Below are 6,672 nucleotides of genomic sequence, written 5' to 3'. Positions count from 1 at the left end.
GACATAGATTCGTATTTGCATTTAAAACTCTCAAATTTGACGGTTGGGTTACTAGACATAGAGTCATATTTGATGGTTCATAAATGATAATTCTATCATGTTAGTTATTAGACATAGATCTAATTTTGGTAAAGTGTTAGTATTGATCAAGACATTAGTGGCTAACACATTTGAGGGTTTGCATTAATCTCAACTCATTTGCACAGTTACTAGACATAGAGGTATGCATGTGTCATAGTCATTATTATTGTGTTTAAGGTTTAGGCTTTATTTCATGAGTTGCTAAGTAGACTAAAGTATTAGTTCTTAGTACATTTGAGGTGTAATGTTGTGTGAAATTATATTTATTTCATTGCTTGATTTTTTGCCGATTTATTGATATGAATGTTGAGCCTATCTCACTCCCATCGTTGGTAATAAATTAAAATTTTTCATGCTCAGCGCACCAGTGCGCTGGGTGTGACCTTTGATTTCTGCAAAGCTGCGTTGAGCACTAGGGCTGCACGGAGCTTAGTGACCCGCACTCAGCCTTATTAATTCAGAAGTGGAGCGTGGAGGTTCCACACCAAATCTTCTCTCAACCCCCCGATTTTCTCCTAATTCGTGCTTAATTGTTGCAATGGCCCCTAAGTGTACCCAAAGTGAGAATTTGAGCCAGAAAAAAGGTCTCAACTAAGTAGGGGACAATCTAGTGTTGTAGGTTTTGGACCTTCCCGCTTTTCGGCGAGGGTCAATTTTGAGAGATACCAAGACGATGGTAACCACAAAATCCTTGATGAGCGGAGAGTCAAGTTGGATAAAGGGGATTATGACCCTTTCATTCTCGAGATTTTGGGACGAACTTGGGAAATTCCATCCAAGCCGCCATAGAGTTACAATGAGGATTTAGTGGGGAGTGTCTTGCAAATGCACACCCACATGAGGGGGAGAGGGCCGAAAAAGTATCCTATGTCCGAGGTAAGGTGGTACCCTTTGACAAAGACACCATCAATAATTACCTCGGTAAGCCATACACTGCCTCCTCGGACGAGAGGAGTGATTTCTAGAAAATGAAGCACGGCGAGTATCTTGGCATCGAGCCCATGTAAGATGATGCTGCGAGGATGCTATGCTTGTCTGGCCACACTTATGACACTAACCACATTGGTGTCCCTCAGTGTATCTTGAGGAAGGACATGACCCCCCTCTCAAGGGTCTGGACTTTCTTCATTCTGGGCAACATATTTCCGGTCTCCCACACCTCTGATCTTCCAATGGCAAAGGCCTACTTGACCTTTTGCATTATGGACAAGAGGCCGACTCATGTGGCAGTCATCCTCTCGGATGAGGTTTACCAGATTGTGGTCAGCGAGTCCTCCATGGTCGGGGTGCTACCAAACTCCTAAGTTATCTTGGGCTGATCAAGGGGGGCTGTTGCGACCCGATTTTCTGTTGGAAGAACGACTTTGCGACTTAGGAGGAAGCGACTCGATTTCTACCTCTCCCAATTGATTTGGAGTCGCCACTATGTTTTTTACCGGTTAAAACATTGAAAAATCTCTTTTAATTCCAATTAGGATAATTTGGTCTTTTGAACTTGAGTTTTGAGCTCGGGAGTTGGTTTACGGATCAGGTAAGGTATTAGCACCCCGTCCGCCCTTATTAAAATGGTACCCTCACTAATAACATGAACTTTTATACTCTTAAACTTATTTATTGACAAATTAATTATCACAACAAAATATTTTATTTTTTATATTTGTGTCTGACAGAAGTTCATCTTGCTCCTACGTATCCCTAAGTGCAATAGGAAAATCAAGACTATGTAGCTATGGTTCGAAAATTGGTTGGAATATAATTTGAATTTTGTCATTTTTAAGATAGGTGAAGCATCAAAAGCTAATATCTACACCGCACCGAATCTTAAATAGATTTTTAAAAAGGATTGCAATATTAATGTTTTAAATGTAATTAAAAATTGGTCGTTTACGAGGTAGATGAAGCTGCAGAAACTAATGTCCGCTATGCATCTAATCTCAAATAGATTTTTTTTTTAAAAAGCGATTGAAATATTATTTTTTAAAAGGTAATTAAAAATTGGTCGTTTGCTAGATAGATGAAGCATCAAAAACTAATGCACACGCCGCATCTAATCTCAAATAGTTATTTTAAAATAATTAAATTTTAATTATTTACGAGATAGTTGAAACAACAAAACTAATGTTCGCACCACATCTAATTTCATATTATAAAAGATCGGTTTAAATTAGGATAGAAATTATTTGTGTTTGCTATTCTTAGTATTGATTTTTATTTAGCTTTTCATTATCAAATCAAACCAACTATAAACATACATGAAATAATATAATTTGATTGAATACACTTTTATGAGGTACCAAAAATTGCAAAAAAGTAAATGAAAAGCATACAACTAAATAATTATGATTAAACAAATAAATAGAAAAACCAAAAGTTTAACTAAAATAAATAAAATGGTAAGTGAATAATAAGACAAATGAGAGGGGGTGGTGACCCCATCGCCACGCACAAAGAGAAGGGGGAGGAGCCAAATCCCTAAATCCAATTTTTTCTTCCTCCCCTCCGCTCTATCTCTAGCGGTGAAGGGAGGAGACGACGACGATTCTTATGAGTTCATTGATAAGTATGAAATTATGTTACATTTGCATTGCATTTTAGGATATAATTAAGACTTTAAAATTGTTTTTAGCTTTTATTTCTCTTTGCTCGGGTTGAGCGGTTGTTTTTTTGGCTATGTTTTGTAGTTTGGCTTGAATGAAGCCAAAAAGAGTAGAGATTGAGGGTATGTTTTGTAGTTTTGTAGCTTTTATTTCTATTTTTAGATTTGTTTTGTTGGGCTTAGCTCAATAGTTTGTAATTATGATAAATGATGGTTCTCCCTCAAGGATGACAAACTTTTACACTTTACATTACAATTCTCTAATTTAGAATTTGAGATTCTCTTCTTCGCGTAATGAGTGAGTAATTCCCATTGTTTCTAGGATTGAGATTATGCCTTTTGACATTCAATAAACACTTGTTTTTACTTTTATTTCATTGAGTGTTGTGATTTGAATCATTAAACTAAGTTTTATTCATGTGAGTTGTCTGACCAACAAATTACACATCTTCGATACATTGGGGAAGGACCGAGAGCTGAACACAACTATCTGACTATTCAATTATTCAAACTAGAATCCTAATTCACGAGAGTAGTCTTAGGATTCTCAGGGTTTTTTGTGGGTTGCTACAAAGCGATTGAACAGAAAGATAAAAATAAAAGATTTGATTGATAAGCATATCACGATAGTATGTGTGACTTCAATTGAGTACATGTGTCGGGGCTCGAGAGATGATGACATATATTAAAAAGCAATTCAGTCTAACTTAAAAGTTCATGACGGTAACCCTTATCCTACAAACTCTCCCTAAATTAGATTTCAATCATTTTTTAATATTTTCATAATTATTTTTGTCAACTATTCTAAATTAACTTTTAATGGATGAATATATATTTTATTAATTTACGACATAATCCTGCACTTTCGATTTCAGCGGGGACCTCCTTTCTCTCTCTTGATCGATGGCCAAGGTGGCAAAGGTTCTCGCCGGCAACAGAGGCGCGGACTGTTGGATCTGGAGGCGGTGGCTAGACCAAGCCATAAAAACCCCTCTTGCTAGCGGCAGATTAGGAACCGAAGAGAATCCCCTTCTCATCTCTTCTCCTTTCACTCCGGCTATGGCTTGCGATGGTGGTGACGCGGTGGTTTTAAAACGGGTTGTATGGATTCGGTGACGGCAAGACGGCGGGGCTCCGCCACATATCGAGGCCATATCTGAATCCATGCCGGCTCATCATCAATTGGAAATTGGTTCCTCTATCGGGGTTGCTATGACATTTGGGGTATATTTTCTCATGATCTTAATTTCGTTTATGACTGAGTCTTTGATTCATGTTACTGACATAAACATGCAATGATACACAGATGAATGGCTCGACCTATTACCTTTTATTTTAACAATACGCTTATGACTGTGTTTAATGGATGTATCTGTCTATTTTTTTGCTATTCAAAACACATAATAAGCAAAAATGCACTTTTGTTTGCACCCCATGAGTAGGATGGATGCTCGCCTACATTCTGAAATCATTTTTCATATTTAACATGCACCTTTAATCCAATATGGATATATGTTTCTGTGTAGCCAAGTAAATAAAAGGCATATAAGGTAAGCATATAGATTTAGAATGCAAACCAAATAAGGAAGGCTATGTCTACTGAATACATGTACATGCCTTGGTGCTCAGAATACGTGATAAATAAAATGCTTTTCTGCTTGAAACTATCTGAATTAGGTAAATAGCATACCTGAGGATATACCTTTTTCTTTTACTCCTAAACTAAATGGTGGTCTCCTGTTGCTGGTTTGGGATCTCCTATTTGTCTTCCTTCTGGCTTGTGTAAGGGTGTATGTTATATTAAAATGCTTTTTTTTAATATATGATTATAAATAATTAAAAGATGTTTGATAGATAATTGTAAATAATTTATTTTTAGAAAGATAAGATTCATAATAAAAAAACAGTCCATGTCATTTTGTAAATAATTTATTTTTAGAAATATAAGATTTATAGCAAAGAGATGGCTCGTATCGTTTCTTCCTTTCCATCCTAAAAATGGAAAGTTGGTCTACGACCAGTGTTGTCTCTTTACTATCAATCTCATCTTTCTAAAAACAAATTATTTACAATTATCTATTAAAAATTAAATATTTTCTAATTGTTTATAATTATCTATTTGAAAATTAAACATCTTTTATTCATACTTATCTAGAAAGAATTTAAACATCTTTTAAATATCTGTAAACAGAGTTTAATAACCCGGTCTACAGCATGTGTCGTCTCTTCATTTCCTCCCTAAACAAGGAAATTCGGTCTACGACTTCTGTTGTCTCTTTGCTATTAATCCCTATTTCATAAAATTATAAAAATATTTCTATGATGAAAACTACAATTTTAACCAAATCAAACCAAACTAGACAAATTAACCACTTCTATAACCAGAACTACATAGTCTTGAATTCTCTATTGTAACTAGGGATATGTAGGAGCAAGATAACCTCTTGTCAAACACAAAAATAAAAAATAAATTTTTTTGTTTCAATAGTTGAATCTTAATAAATAAATTTGTTTAAGGGTATAAAAGTTCATGATATTAGCGAGAGTATCGTTTTAATACAGGCAAACGGGGTGCTAGTACCTTCCCCAATTCGTAATCGACTCTTGAGCTCAGAATCTCTATTTAAAGACCAAAATTATCCAAATTAGGTATAAATAGAGTTTTCTATGTTTTAACCGCAAAAAATGTAGTAGTGACTCCAAAATCAATTGGGAGAGGTAGAAATCGAGTTCGCTTCTCCCTAAGTCGTAGAGTCAGTCTTCCAACAAAAAATCGGGTCGCGACAACTGGTGACTCCACTGGGGATTTACCTATAAGAGAGTTAGGCCCATGACCGCTAAGTGCAAAGACTTAAGTACCTTTTTTTGTTTTACTTTGAATAATAGTTGTTTTATGCTTTATTTATTTTTCTTTAATATTTGACATCTTATATTGATTATTTACTGCAGCTTTTTGGGGTGAGAATTTATTTCTTGAAAAAGTTTGAACGCTTCTCCATACACGAATACAATACACTTAAGTTAAACACACATATGCCTTGTCAGTGCTAGCCTAGTACCAAATCTTATATTGGCGTGATAGACCGCCCAAGTTGTTCTCGATATCATGAGTTAGCTGCTTAGGGAGTTAGTCTCCTTTCGTTTCTAACCCATGATATTTAGTTTTCCTTCCTTTCGGGATTGGATGCAATATGGTGACCTAAAAGTCTAAAGCTTTTATCGATTCCACTCTAGACTTAGTACCTCGCCATAGGCTTGTGACCTTTAGACTATCCAAAACCTTCTAAATATACCTTATTTAAGATACAAGAAACATAACCTAAATTTTGTTCATCATCATTTATAAATTGGGACTTTTGTCTTTAAAATGTCTTTATGTCTAAGTATTACGAGGATGTCATTGGATTTTAGTGTCCTTGTGCCATAATGACGATTAAGTAATTTCCATTCCCTACCATGGGCTAAGCGCCATAAGGATAATTTTCATTCCCTACCATGAGCTAAGCGCCCTAGGGATCATTTTCATTCTCTGCCATGGGTTAAGCGCCCTAGGGATAATTTTCATTCCCTACCACGAGCTAAGTGCCTTAGGGATAATTTTCATTCACTACCATAGGCTAAGCGTCCTAGGGATAATTTCCATTCTCAGCCATCAACTAAGCGCCCTAGGGATATTTTCACACCCTTCGATGGGCTAAACACCCTAGGGATAGTTTTTCCCTTCGATAGGCTCAACACCCTAGAGATAAGTTTTCTATCATCTTAATAAGCTTAGAGTTATGTTGTTTAACTTTGAGGTGGCCTTAACAGTATAATAGGTGTCAAATCCATCATGACATTTTTATATATTGTAATAAGGCTATATTTCTCAGAATAGGGTATCATACCTTAGAGGCATACAAAATGCATTACACTCTTACACACCATGTTCATGCACACCGTTCATTCATACATTCAAAAGGTATTTATCATTCAAATATCCATAAAAAAATAAA

Source organism: Lupinus angustifolius, unplaced genomic scaffold (genome assembly GCF_001865875.1).
Source record: "Lupinus angustifolius cultivar Tanjil unplaced genomic scaffold, LupAngTanjil_v1.0 Scaffold_79_47, whole genome shotgun sequence".
Taxonomy (NCBI): Eukaryota; Viridiplantae; Streptophyta; class Magnoliopsida; order Fabales; family Fabaceae; genus Lupinus; species Lupinus angustifolius.
Note: the sequence above shows the minus strand (reverse complement) of the source record.